The following is a 15,743-nucleotide window of genomic DNA, read 5'->3' as shown; positions in this document are numbered from 1 at the left end:
AAGAACTTTTCAATGTTAGCTCTGTCACTAACTAAGCTATTGCAAAAGTATTTACCTTTTGTTTGGATAGAAAAGTTCCAAGAAAGTTTTGAAATGCTGAAGAGAATTGTAACTGGGGCTCTAATACTCGTGCAACCTGAGTCGGTTAAAGAATATGTCGTTTTCAGTGATGCATCCCATAATGGTTAAGATGTGTGTTGATGCAAGAAGGGAAAGTTGTGGATTATACCTCAAGACAATTGGAGAATCACGAGAGAAATTACCCAACGAATTATTTAGAATTGGCCGTAGTGGTTTTCGCTTTAAAAATCTGGTGCCATTATTTGTACGGTGAGCGTTGTCATGTTTACACATATCATAAAAGTCTAAAGTATCTGTTATGAACTTAAGGAAGAGAAAATGGATTGATTAATTGAATGATTATGATTTGGGTATCGACTATCATCCAGGAAAGGCTAATGTGGTAACATATGAACTCAGTCAAAAGACTTTTGCAGCTTTAAGGGCTTTAGATGCACGTGTATCTTTGATTGAAGATGGTGATTTGGTTATCGAATTAAAGTTAAAAATGATGTTGTTGGATCGTCTAAAATATCTGCAAGGGAAATATAAGAAATGTTTGATGAGATAGGCGTAGGTTGAAAAGAAGAGACAAAAGATTTCGAAATAAGGGATAATGGATTTTTATATTACCATGGAAAGCTTTGAATTCCCGATGATGATGATTTGAGGAAGGATATTATTTTCAAAGCCCATTATAGTCCTTTGACTATGAACCCATGTGGGAATAAGATGTATCAAGACTTGAAGAGTCGTTATTGGTGGCCTAGCATGAAAAGAGCTATAACAGAGTTTGTTGCTAAATGTTTGACATGTCAGTAAGTGAAAGATGAACATCAGTGCTATCCATGTTAATGCAACCAATATCCATTCCTGAGTGGAAGTGGGAGCGAGTTACAATGGATTTTGTTTTGGGGCTACCGTTGTCACCATGTAAAAAGAACTCGATATGGGTAATAGTGGACAGATTGACCAAGACAACTCATTTTATCCCGGTTCGAGTAGACTACTCGATGAATAAGTTTGCGGAGTTGTATATAAAAGAAATAGTGAGACTGCATGGAGTACCAATATCGATAGTGTCTGATCGAGACCCAAGGTTTCCTTTAAGATTTTGGAAGTCTTTACATGAGTCATTGGGTACTCGATTGAGCTTCAGTATAGCTTTTCATCCGCAAACAGATGGGTAATCAGAACGAACTATTTAGATATTGGAAGATATGTTAAGGGCATGTGTGATTGAATTTAAAGGATCATGGGATAAGTATTTTCCGTTAGTAGAATTCACTTATAATAATAGTTATCAATCAAGTATTAAGATGGCCCCGTATGAAGCTATGTATGGGAGAAAATACAGAACACCATTAAATTGGTTTGAGCTGAAAGATCGAGACCTGGTCGAGCCGAATTTGATGAAAGATATGGAGGATAAAGTGAAAATTATCCAAAGCAATCTAAAAATAGCCTCATATCGCCAGAAGTCCTATACAGATTTGAAAAGAAAATAAATAGAATTTCAAGTGGGAGACAAATTATTTTTGAAAGTATCGCCTTAGAAGAAGGTATTACGTTTTGGGCGAAAAAAGAAATTGAGTCCGAGATTTATTGGACCGTATGAGATATTGAAAAGGTTGGAACCGTGGCTTATCAGTTAGCTTTACCTTCGGGGACAAGATCCACAATGTTTTTCATGTGTCTGCTTAAAATATATAGATCGGATCCATCTCATATTATCACGCCTGAGGAAATAGAGATCCGACCAGATTTATATTATGAGAAGGAACCAGTGGGGATCTTAGCTAAGGAAACCAAGGAATTGCTTAACAGGAAGATTCTGTTGGTTAAAGTGCTTTGGCAGAATCATAAGGTTGAAGATGCTACCTGGGAAAAAGAGGAGGATATGAAAAAGTAGTTTCCACATCTCTTTTCTTCAGGTACTTCTTTAAATTCGAGGATGAATTTTATTAAGGGGAGAATTGTAATGCCCCAAATATTGAATTAAGGACTTTATTGAAAGGATTTAAAAATAGGAGGACTTATTCGCTTAAATGATAAAAGATGAGAATGATTAGGATTAATGGTTAAGACTAAATAGGCATTTTGGTCTTTTAAATGAAAGAGAATTTAAAATGTATTTTAAATTGGTATTAAAGAAAATGGGAAAAAGGGAATTACATTACACAAAAGCCTTTCTTCTTTTCTTCCTCTTTCCCCCGTAGCAAAGCTCCTCCATAGCTCAAAGGTGAGTTTTTAATTTACTAATTTATTCCTTCGTTTTTTGTTGGTTATTGAAGCCTTGTATATGATGGAAGCTTAAGGAAGGTTTAGATGAGATTAAAACAATGAGATAAGGGAAATAAAGAAGATTTTAGAAAATGGGTTTTATAATTATATGTTAATGTATGAGTGTTTATTGAGGCTTATTGGTAAAATTGACTTGTCAAAGAGGTAAATAAAATATTAGAAGCATTGGATGAGTGTAAAAACAAGTTAGAAATTTTGGTGTGATTCTTGGAATCAAATGCTATTGAGGGATACTAGATGTTTTAAGTATCTAAATGAAGAAAAGTTAGTATGGTTAAGTAGAGAAGAGTTACATAGTATTGTTAGGGGTAAATGTGAGGAAAATTGGCCAAATTTGGGTATGTCTCGAGTTGAAAATTGGAAAATCTAGGCAGCACGGGTATCGGTATTAATAGAACAATACCGATACTATAGGCTAAAATTTGATGAATCAGCTCGTAGTATCGATACCGAATGGGGTATCGATACCGAATGGGGTATCGATACCAAAGAGAGGGTATCGATACCAAAGAGAGGGTATCGATACCATTTCAAAACAGAATGCAAAAATGGTATCGATACCATAATAGGATATCAGTACCATAGTATGGTAGTATCGATACCATGGAAGGGGGTATCGATACTGAAGAGCCAGAAATTTTAAGATAGGTTGATTTTGTTGTAAAAAGGTTAATAATAGGTACTTTTGATTAATGTTTAAGTATAATTGTTAGGGAATATACTAATAATTGATATTATACATGTATTTAATGAATATGGAGTAGATCGAAATCAAGCTCCTGAGTCAAGTAAAGCAAAAGGAAAAGGACAAGTCCCGGAGTAATCATCTTTCCATTTTGGATATCTAAGCAAAGCGAGCCAGGTGAGTGCATTTAATTATGTATGTACATGCTATTATAGTCATAGTTGTAGGAATTTTTAATTTATGTATGGTGATTACCAAATGGCACTAAGTGTGCAAAAGTTAAGAAATTCATACTAAGTGTATGAATTTCTGTATTGGGCACTTCGAGTGCAAAAGTTAAGAAATTCATACTAAGTGTATGAATTTTCGTATTGAGCACTTCGTGTGCAAAAGTTAAGAAATTCATACTAAGTGTATGAATTTTCGTATTGGGTACTTTGTGTGCAAACCGTTAAGAGATTCATACTAAGTGTATGAATTTCTGTATTGGGCATTTCGTGTGTAAAATATCAAGAAACTCATACTAAGTGTATGAATTTTCGTATTGGGCACTTCGTGTGCAAAAGTTAAGAAATTCATACTAAATGTATGAATTTTCGTATTAGGCACTTTGTGTGTAAACCGTTAAGAGATTCATACTAAGTGTATGAATTTCCATATGGGAAATGTGTGTATAATCATAAGAAATTTATAATAAGGAAATGGATCTTTATATTGGTAATGGGTATGAAAACCACATAGATTATAGTAATGGTTGAGAAATGACGGTATTAGCACTAACGATGTAAACCATAGAGTGTTTATTGAATTGAAAGAATCTCTTGAAATGTGAATTGTAATTAAATAAATTGAGTTTAGAATTTTACTTATGATTAAGTATGCCTCACTAAGGAATATTTAACGTGTGTTTATTTCATGTGTAGGTAGAATACCCACTTAGTAAGGAGATCAATAGACATCCAAGACGGAATCACCTCGTCAGTAACAGTACGACTTACATGTCTACTTTTGATGTATTTTAGTTGGCATGTAATAGGTTTAGAAAAACAAATTCTCTGAAAATCTTTTAAATTAAACTTTTGTAAACAGTGAAATGTTAAATCTCTCTTTTTGTTGCTTATCTTATTAAATGTGTGTTTTATTATAGGTAAATTAAAATGTTTTATAAACGAAATAAAATAGTAATTGTTTTCAATTGAGGAATTGTTTAAAAAATATAATGCGACATCTGTAGCTCATATACGAAAATGTATACTGGAGATGGGTGTTACAAATCTCGTATTTACTCTTATATCGTCAGAGAGTTTATACTTAAGGGAACTCTATCTTCTTGGAAAATCACAACTAAAAAAGACTTAAAGATTTCAACCTATCAATTATTTCATGTACGCTTCTACAAATCTAGTATTTATTTTATTCTTGATGGGTTGACATGATTAGATCCTGATTTAATTTCTTATTAATTTATGGTTTAATTCTAATAAAATTTTCAAATAATATTTAAAGTATAGAATTTGTTTCAACCCCTAACTGAAATAATTATAAAATATTTTTTAAATTTAAAAAATTAAGTAAATAACATGATAAGTAATCATCATAATAAAATCAGGGGTAAACTATGCCGATAATTCCTTTTGTTATTAATCTGACTGACTTGGTCACCAAAAAATAAGGGGAAATGGTACCTTATGTTATCGATTTGTCTTGTTTAAGTCCCTATGCTATTAATTTAGTTTAATCCCCTTTTATTTTAAGTCACTTTCGTTGAAGTCACTTACATGGATGAGGGACTAAATTGAACGGATAGATAAAGTTAGGGATTGAAGTCTGATGGAACGATAACGTTAGGGACTAAAATTGGACGGACCGATTATGTTAGTGACCATTTCCCCTTAATTGTTTTCCGGTGATCAAAATCGATTAGACTGAAAACATAGAGGACTATCGACATAATTTACCCTAAAATCAGATTAAATGAAACATTACAACTAAAACCTTGCTCTTGCTTTTTCATTTTCTCTCTCTGTCGTTTGGTTCTTTCTTTCTTCGTTAGGTGGCAGTGATATTGGCTTTAGTGTTGGATTGTTGGTTACCGTCGATATATTTTTTTCTTACTTTGTATCTTTATTTTTTCTTTGTTTCTAATAACATTTTCTTTATGGTATAAATTTCTCTACTTTTATAGCTCGTTCTTTTTATTTGTTTATCGTTTATCGTTTATTTTTTCTTGATTTGATTTGACATCGTCACGACTGATCAGGATAACGTTCATTTGTTATCCCGTTGATCTTTCCTGCTTTGAGTCCTTGAATGGATCTAGATACGCAACCTGTGATCGTAGATAATTATCTCATGATGCTTGATTTTAATTTGTATTTTATCAGTAGTTTTTCAATAGTTTAAATCTCTTGTTTTAATTTGTTTGCCGTAGCAGTCATATCTCTTCATATTTACCTATTGTTCGAGTTTTTCCGACCTAGTATGATCTTTAGTACTTAGTTTCTTGATAATTTTAAGAGAATATCTCAATATGTGTATAATTTACATTTTTTATCATAAACTTTTATTATAATTTTACATATTTTTTATTTCTTAATAAAATTAGTTATTTCTGTTTCAAAAAATAACTTGATAAGTAATAAAATCAATATAACAGTATTGAATTTAGTCTTTTAATTTTTATATTTCATTTTAATTTAACCTCAATTCTAAAAATTTAATCATCAATGTTTTAATATTTTATTAGTTTAATCCCCAATTTTCAAACATGTAACAATTTCTTATTTCATTTGTCAAATTAACTTTTCTGGTCAATATATCAGAACCAACTCTTCATCAAAATTTCGAGCATATTTTAAAAATCTCAACAATGTGATAGAAAAAAAATTCTGATTATAAAGCCCAATATGAATGTGTAAATTAAATTGCTACGAAATAGTAAGACCCTTGAGAAATATAAATCTTAAACCAAAAAGGAAAACAGTGTGGGTCCGTATGTATATCATCTATATGCATGGGGCTATACTTCTATTTAACATCAAGATTTACAAAATTATCAGAGTTCCAGAACTAATAACTTTGGCAAAAAAGTAAGAACGTCGAGCAATTAACAAAGACCACCACCACTTATCCACCAGCATTTCAACAACTCTAATCGTCCAGTTGGCCAAGACAACAGTCATCAACAGCATCCTCAAAATAACATTCAGGCACTTCCGACGGCGAAGACAGCACCGCCACGCCCTTCAACTGTTTCAAATTGCATCATTCAGCCAGTTAAAGAAGCTATCAGCCATGGTTAGCAACATGCTAATCCTATTATAATCTGAACACGAAAAATTGGGTGAATCACCTTGTGCTGCGTATACTTTTCCATCACGGCTCTCAAATAGCTTTGTTTTCGATTCCGATGCAAGGCATGGATCGAAAGGACGCATTCCTTTAAGTCGATTGGTCTGTAGCCTGAGTGGCATTGCAGTGACTTACTCTGGAATACCAGTAAAACAATATGTATCAGAAGCATGAACAAACGCAAAGAATTCCCTGGGTGATAATTGCTTCTTCTTTTACAAATGATCATTGTCATCTCTATGACTAATTCTCTAATATGAAAACTGGGGTTAACTTCAAGTTTATTCCCCAAATTAATTTGTTGCCCTTTTACATAGTGGATATACATTCATGTAAACATCAAGCTTCACTATACGATGAATTTTAATCTAATGGAAACTAGTCTACAGTAACTGTAAAGCACAAAAACGGCCACAAGCTTTTTGGTATTTTTTATGATATTACCTAAGCTGATCAAGTAATTTGCAGTGCTGATCAAGTAATTTGCAGTGCTAATCAATTACCAAAATGTGAACAAGACAAACTGTCATACATCCAATCTTATGGTGCACAAACATCACAAAATATATGGATTTCTTACCCAAGGATGTGCGTTTGGTTGGATTATTAATCTTGAAAGAAAAATAGCCGCTGAAGCAACTACCGACGGTAAGAATTGTTGATATCCATAGTCCAGCAAGCTCAGCTCCGCGAGATAACAACTCAAAAATTCCAACCGCGATTCTTGATACTGTGGAGCACACAAAATAATGTAGAATCAGTAAAAAAAAACATAACAGCCTGTACAGATATAGGTATACTGCTAAAGTGTTCAGTGCCTAATTTGCATTTTCCCTGTACAGCTCTCATGACAAGTCTGCAAGCACAACGAAAGCATACCCTGTACCTCACTTATTATCATTAAGCAAATCACATTGGGTGAAGGGAATAGTATTCGAATGATTATAAAAAGAAAAAAACTTAATGACATTCGGACAACATTCTTGCCTGAGGAAATTCCTAGTAGTGGGAGTACCAATTTCGAAATCCAACAATTTAAGAACGTCTTTCTCCATTTCAAACACCTGCAAATCGTCAAGCTTTAATAGGTAAAATGTCCGAAAGATAACGAGAAAAAGAGAGGGAAGACGAAAATAAAGATGAAAGGACTGATGAGATGTAAATATACCTCCTCCTTGGTGTAAGCATTATCTGTTATGTAGCAAAAATCATCAATACCTGGTGGAGTGATCTCTTCATACTTACTGTGTCATCGATGAAGCATCAATTCAATAACAAAACGAAATAAAATAAGAACAAAACTGTGTTAACGTGTTTACCAAGCAATAAGCATGCATGAAACACCAAGGAGTTGCTATTTGTTCCTACTGACAGAATGAGCAGACGAGAATTTGTCAATGTATGACACTGTAAGATAAAGGGTATCGGAAACAAGTTTGTACTCCTCGGTTATTTCCACCAACCATCCATAAGAATTTCCCGCATATTCACTGTAATATGATCATTCTGCACCTTCTCTATGTAATCGGGCAATGGCCTCCTTTTGTCCGCAATCTGAATCAAATTTATCATTAGCCACTACTTTACAATTATCATAAAAATGAAACAGAGTCCTTGCTATTTTCTTTTGGATCAATATCTAATCGTTAAATCCCAGATTTTTTTTTCTGTTTTTAGTAGCCAAATAGGGCTGCTGATGAGACTCAAACATAGAAGGTGCTAATGAACTATGTTGCATCGATGCAGATACAAGGACAGATATGGAGACAAATACGGTAATTTTCAAAATTGCCTCCGGAAATTTTCAAAATTATATGGTAGGAGTACGTCAAAAGTACAATAAATATAAATAAATTTTAAAATTGATAATTACTATAAAATCGTGTATTAGACAGTATCCAGTTTTTTACTTTCACCATATTCATTAAAACGAAGAGATTTTGAATTTCCGGTGTCTTGAAGAATTTCAAGACACATTAGAAAAGTAACTAAAAGACGATTTATAGATAAGAAGACATCTTAATCAAAAAAATACTCGAATCTCATCTGAAAATTTGTTGTAAGTCAACTGATATTCTCAACTTCAAAATCAAAATCAACTTCAATTTCTTATTCCAAATCATCTTTTTTATTGTTTTTTTAGGTTAAATCTAAAAATAACCTTGAATACGAGCATAAAGATCAAACATCTTTCTCGATACATTCTCAAAATCTATTCAACCGTTTCCAACGTACTAACTAATTCTAACCATACTCCTTTAACATCAGACGTCCTCGATAAATATCCAAATTGTACCCGTACCGTACTCATCTCTATCTTTTGTGAGCATATTAGGTATTTGAAACGGTATTGGATTACTCTATCCGTGCAACATAGCTAATGAATACTCAAACAATCCATGTTGGCCATAACCATATTTTTCAAATCAAATTTAATACCTAATTATCGTTGACACAAACGCATCTAACTTGTTCAAATCAAACAGATACACAGAAATTAGAATTCGAGGGGAAAACTATTATTCGTAAATACCTCGAGAAAGTGGAGATGTCCATATATAGAAGATGGGAAAGATCATTTCTTCAGATCGGAAAAGCTTTCTTCAATCAAATCCCCAGGTTCTTGCTTCTTCCTCTCTTTCAATTCACGTGATGGCTTCTTATCTCTAAATCTCTCATTCTTGGATATGCAATTAGGGCATCTCCAACATATCTTTAGTCTGGAGAATTTCTCCACTTTGGAGATAATATTTTTCTCCATCCATCGCTAATGTGCGTCTTTAATGTGAGATTTCCTACGGTACACGCCACATCTAGCGCGACACTGTAGTTACGCTAAAAAAATTTGTAATTTTTTTATTTTTTATATTTAAATAAATTAAATTACAAGATAGATAAATAAATATATTAATTTTTTGAAACATAAACACTACAACAAACACAAAAACATAGAAAATATGTTTTTATGTTTGTTGAAGTTTTTTTTTTGTAATTTTTCTGATTTTTTTTTTTAAATTCAAGTAGATTAAATTGTAAGATAGATAAAAATATATAATTATGTAACTTATGTTTTTTCGTATTATTATTATGAAATGTAATTTTCTTATTTATTTGTATTTTTGCAATGTTATTTATGAATGTTTTATTTATACTTTTTATCTTGATATTTATTAGAAATGTATATGTTTTATTTTATATTTGCAAAATCAATATTATAATAGTTAAATATTGTGAATAAAGTAGAGTTGGTGGTAATGTAGAGATAGTACTAGAGATGAATTATTGTTTCATCTTTAGAGTACAGATAGAGATGATGTAGAGTAGAGATGAGGGCTAGAGATGGCCTTATGGTTATGACCCGATCCGGTATCAGTGGACCTGGTAAGTTCACCTAGAACGACCCGTTTCTTGGTCGAGGAAGGCTGCAGAAGAAAAGAGTTAGTCAAGGAAGTTCTCTTCTTAGAAGAGATTAAGAGCGCGTTGATGGCACGCGGTTCTTTTGATCAACTTTCATTTTTTTGGTGATTTACTGGAAATGATTCTTGCAGAATTTCATGAAACTTCTTATTTCCTTCTTAGAAGAGACTTTTATTTGTAGTAGTAAGAAGAGGTCAAGTTGCCAAGATATTGTTGTGGAAAAAGAAATTCAGGTCACATTCGAAATTATTATTTTTATTTAAGATGAAATTTACAGTAACAACTCAAATATTTCATGAATGTTTTCCGTCTTCAAGCCAAACTTAAAGACTACAAGAGTGTACGACATCTTCAAGCTAATGTATATGATTCCAGGAGTGCACGGCGTCTTCACACCATGGAGAAACATGTAGGTTGCCTCAGGCTAGAAAACATAAAAGTATTAATGGAACCATTAATTGTCCATTAATAACCCGGATAGGTTGGTGGTTGAATGGGAAACAAGTGAGCACCATTAATATCATGTGATAATATAAAATGGGGTGTTTTGGTTGAGAATTGGGATCATAGCAGAGGTGAGGAGAGGGGAGAACAGGAAAAATTTCGAGAACAATTGAAAGAATGAGTATCCAGGAGGAATATTATAGAAAATTTTGAACAAAATTTTCTTTTAATATTTAATCTGTAAGTATTATTTGAATAAGACATTATTTAAAGTATTATTCAAATAAAATTTTATTTGAAATATTATTTGAATAAAATATATCTATTTTATCTCGTATTATTTAATATTAAGATATTAATTTTAATATGTTCTTCCAGGTAAAAAAGAAGAGAGTAAGAAATTCGAAAATGTTTTTTATAACATCAACTTGTCGGAAGAAACTCTCAAGTAAGTGTCAAAATTTTTTATTTTAAGTATTTAACGATTTATTGTTAGTTATATATTGACTTAGTAAATATCAGTTTACGATTTATTGTTATGTAAATATCATTATTATAATTTTAACATTATTGATTTAATATTTGTAGTAGAAAGATTAAGATAATTAGATCAACATATTGATTTAGTATTTGTAGTAAAAATGTTAAAAAATATAATTATAATTACGAAAAATAATAGTTATTATAATGAAGAAAAATAATAATTTCAATAGTATTTATTATAATTAATAATTTTTTAATTATATTTAATCATTATTATAATTTAATCATAAGTAGTTATAAAATATTCAAAATAAAGATATAACATTCTTATTTTAATGGATAAAAATATTGTTAATATATTTACATTTTTATAAGGTTTAATAAATTTAATTTTTACCTTACGAATCATTAGTATAGTTTGATCAACATTTGATTTAGTATTTCTAGTAAAAATGTTAAAATAATTAGAATCAATATTTGATTTAGTATTTCTAGTAACATTGTTAAAAAGGTTAAAATAATATTGAATTAGTATTTGTAGTAAAAATGATAGAAACAATTATTTTAATTTTAATTATAATAATAATAGTAACTTTAATCTAATATAATTTTAATCTAATATTTCCCAAATTGTTTTTTTATGTATTTTATTTTTTATTTATTCTGAATATCTATATTTGTATATGTAGAGAAAATGAACAATAAATTTTTCATGATTGTCTATTACAGTGGACAGATTATGGAAAATGAGGTCGGAGTTATTTTTCAGTCTGAAGGACCTATAAATATGATGTTTAAAAGGAACATCAGATTTGTAGAAATGGAGGAGATGATAGAAAGGACAATTCGAGCTACAATTGATGGTTTTAGGTACAGGTTTATGGTATGTCTAAATCTAGTTAGGTATATTGCAATACCACTTGAAGAAGATGATGATATTGCAACTATGATTAAATTGCATGACTAAACAAATATTTCAATTATTGAGTTATTTGTTGAGGTGTGTAATATATCTGATGTGCTTGGGTCATCAATAAATATGGTTGGAACTTCTTCTCAAATAGCTTTCGAAAGTCAGATTGAGAACCCGACATATAGGTCTATAAATAGTTTCGTAGCGATATTGGAAAGTGCAAACAAAGTCGGTGGAACATCTGCAGCCGCAAAGTATGGGGCAAGAAGCATACATCATCCGCATTCAACTATTGATATTGACGCTGAAAATCGATGGGGAGAAATACATGATGATTCCAGTGAAGATAAAGAAACTGAGGAACTTGTTTTTGTTGAGGATGACAATATTTTCAATGATGATGAACCTGATATGACCATTGATGAATATCCTACACCGTATCAACCTACCTCTCACATACACGAGATATATTATGATGTGATGAGGGCACCTGAATTCTCAGAGATACCACATTTAACTTCTGGCCATATGACTGAATCATCTTAATATTTTGGTGAATTATCAGTTGGGAAGCAATTTAGAGGAAAAAAGAAGCTACATTGACGATTAAAGAGTATTGCATAAAAGGTCATGTAGATTGCAAGGTTGCAGAGTCCAACCAGAAAACTTTGTACGCGAAGTGCGTTAAATATGGGCCTGAGTGTAAGTGGTTGATCAGTGTGTCCAAAATGAAGAGGCAAGATGCTTGGGTCATCACAAGGTACAATGGTCCACACACATGTTTGCAAAACTCTATCGAACAAGACCACCGGCTATTGGACTCCGATGTAATATGTCAATATGTGAAGGTGTTGGTTGAACAAAATCCAAGGATCCCTTGCTCGGTGTTAGCTGCATCTATTCAAGACCATTTCGGATACAATGTAAAATACAAATCAGTTTGACATGCGAAGGAGAAGGCAATAAGGTATTTATATGGCGATTGTGATACATCATACAATGAGCTACCTGATTTGTTACAAGCTATGAAACGATTCATATCTGGAACCATCATGAAGTCTCAGACCATGCATGCATACAACCTAGAAGGTCAACTTATTCAAAGGTATGGTCCAAGCAGATAGTACGTGGTTATACGGAAGATGAAATTTTATGAGTTAATGATCTCCACCGTTCAATTAATGCACTGACCAAAATGGGGACCAACTTATATTCTCTTACAAATGTTACATTGTAAAAGCCCACCATTTGCAAATTCTGGACAATAAGATCATGTGGCTTATCACAAATGTTCACTCGACAATGAATGACTCGTTGTTCGTCATCCTGCAATTTATTAATCCATGGAATTAGAATTAATTCATCGTTCTCAAATAAAATATATTATTCAACAATAATATCAGTGCTCCCAAATGACTATAAATATGTCGATCATCTAGTCTCAAAAGAATATTTTGTTTTGTCATGCTTCAACAAATCTATAAAAATTTAAATATTTCAATTTATAATATTAATCATAATTAAAGAAAATTTAAACAAAAAATCTGTTAAATCAAAATAAATAGTCTAATTAGTTTATATTTACAATAAAAAATAAAACAATAAAATTCAAACTAAACTTATCAAACCACTCAAATACGATTTAATCTGTAAAATAAAAATAATTAGTCTAATAATTTATATTACTCAATAAAAAAATTTAAACCTAAACTTACCAAACTAATCAAATACAACTTAATATGTAAAATCAAAATAAATAGTCTAATAATTATAATTTAAATTAAAAACAAAAATTATACTGAAAATTACACGAAAACTTAAAATTAAACTTACCGAACCACTCGAATACAGTTTAATTAATAAAATCAAAATAAATAATCTAATTAATTTATATTTAAAATAAAAAATAAAAATGAAACAATAAAATTTACACGAAATTTATCAAATAGCTTACTAGACCACTCAAATACGAATTCTTTCTTTATTCGTTCAAACTTTTTTCTCCCCTTTTTATTTTTTTATTCTCTCCCGCAATGCTCCTTTCTCTCGGCCTCACTCTCCTCCCCTCTTCTTACATCCCAAAATCCAACTCCCCCTATTTTATAACATAAACTAGTGCTCCATTATTGTGTAATAATTGCACCATTATTATTCACATTCCCCACGCCATGCAGCGGGTTTGCTTCAGAGTCAGTGCTGCAGTCGAAGTAAAGCTAAAGACGATGCGTATTCCCAAGGGCTTCTGCATGGACTGAAGACGTCGTGCACTCCATGTGTCTCTCCCCAGACTGAAGACGTCGTGCACTCCATGTGTCTCTCCCCAGCCTGAAGACGTCGTGCACTCCTGGAGTCTTTAAGTTTGACCTGAAGACATCAGGCAATCATGGAGTCTTTGTGTTGTTACTGCAGATTTCACCCTAGATGGGGAAATAATTTCGGATGTGGCCTATATTGGGAATTTTTTTCCACAAAAATATCTCGAAAAACACTATTATATTATTTTGATATAGTTTTTCTCGCCTTTTAATGACGGTTTAATCATTTGGTTTGCTAGCCCTTTTTACAATTAGAATCTGTGAGTAATACAAACAAGTTAATTGTAAATCGGTGAATGATTTTTTTAAATACTACTACTATAAATATATGTTTTTAAATTATTTCACATTAACTAATTAAAGATAAATTTATATATATACATATATATTTAATCACACTTGCTTACACCTTATTGTTTGACCTAGGATACTCATTACTCACCTCCTCTAGCCAAAACATAGAAACAATATTGTTGAAGGGAATAGAGTAAAATTTGAAGTTTTAACGAAGCATAAAAGGGCTCAAGAAGCTTACCCTTAGCCAAGACACTTGGAGAGAAAGAAGAAGGAAAGGGGAATAAGTAAAAATGAAGAGAAAAAAATGAATGAGATATAAAACCTTCATCTTTTCACAATTGATAGAATCACACTTTTGGTTTTTTATATTTTATTAAATAACAAAAAAATCCCCTTTTTATAACTTTTGGGCCTTATTCTAGTTCAATTAAACTCTCACTCAGCTCAACGACTTTAATTATAACTCCACGAGGTCTATACACCTTTCAGGTAAACACAAAACTACAAACCTGAAATTTATGGTGTTACAACTCTCTTTTCTTTGAAAAAATTTCGTCCTCAAAATTTACTTGGATCGAATACTGGCGTATCCTTAGGTCAAACACTTGGAAGCCTTGGGGAACCTAAAATCTTATCAAGTTTGATCCTCAAGGAAGAAGGCCCCACCACATGACATATAACTCGAAATCTCATAAAAATTGGTATATGATTTTTATAAGGACGTTACCTACGTTGATCCTCAACCAAAATACTTTCGAGAGGCACAAAGCCAAGAATCTCATTCTTATTGTCAAATAATGAATGCTCGGAACATTTCGTAAGGACAAACACTTCTCCATAATCCATCTTCATTTGGTAACCTTTCATAGAATGAAATTACTCAATTGAGTTCATGTATTACACAATTATATAAATATCTTTTACTTACTAAACTTCAGTAACTCGTCATACTACACGTTGAGATCCTACGGACATTTTCCAGACACAATCTCGAAGTTGACTACTAAATATATGATGATGATCCCTAATTTTTTTACTTATCAATCTATGTTTTCGCTATGCAAATCTAATTCAATATTCATATATGCCACTTGACTATTTCTCACATTCCTTATAGTCCACACACATGATATTCACCAGATCTTGCATCTAAGATAATCACAATTGAATATCAGTTACCGGCTTAACGAGATTAGAAAGTAAATTATGAATTATGTATATAAAAGTATATTGATTATAAGTAAAGAATATATTGAAAGAATATAGTTGAGATAAGCATGTGAATTATGATATATTAATTATGAATTGTGATATATTAATTATGAATTGTGATGCATTGGAAGCAAGTGATATTTGTAAGCATGAGTATTAAAACATGTTTTTTTATTAATCTGGGATAAGTACAAAGAAGTATTTGTTCAAAAATAAACTCTCAAATTTTCGACATTGATCGTTCACACCCCTGGCATTTATG

General features: G+C 31.5%; 1 pseudogene; it reads right to left on the bottom strand.

The window, feature by feature from the left end:
* Positions 1–6,049: 6,049 nt before the first annotated feature.
* LOC120121869 lies at positions 6,050–9,914 on the bottom strand (annotated as a pseudogene).
* Positions 9,915–15,743: the final 5,829 nt, after the last annotated feature.

The sequence above is a fragment of the Hibiscus syriacus genome, unplaced genomic scaffold (genome assembly GCF_006381635.1).
Source record: "Hibiscus syriacus cultivar Baekdansim isolate YM2019G1 unplaced genomic scaffold, ASM638163v2 tig00110383_pilon, whole genome shotgun sequence".
NCBI classification, from domain to species: Eukaryota; Viridiplantae; Streptophyta; class Magnoliopsida; order Malvales; family Malvaceae; genus Hibiscus; species Hibiscus syriacus.
This window is presented reverse-complemented; position numbering and strand designations above follow the sequence as displayed.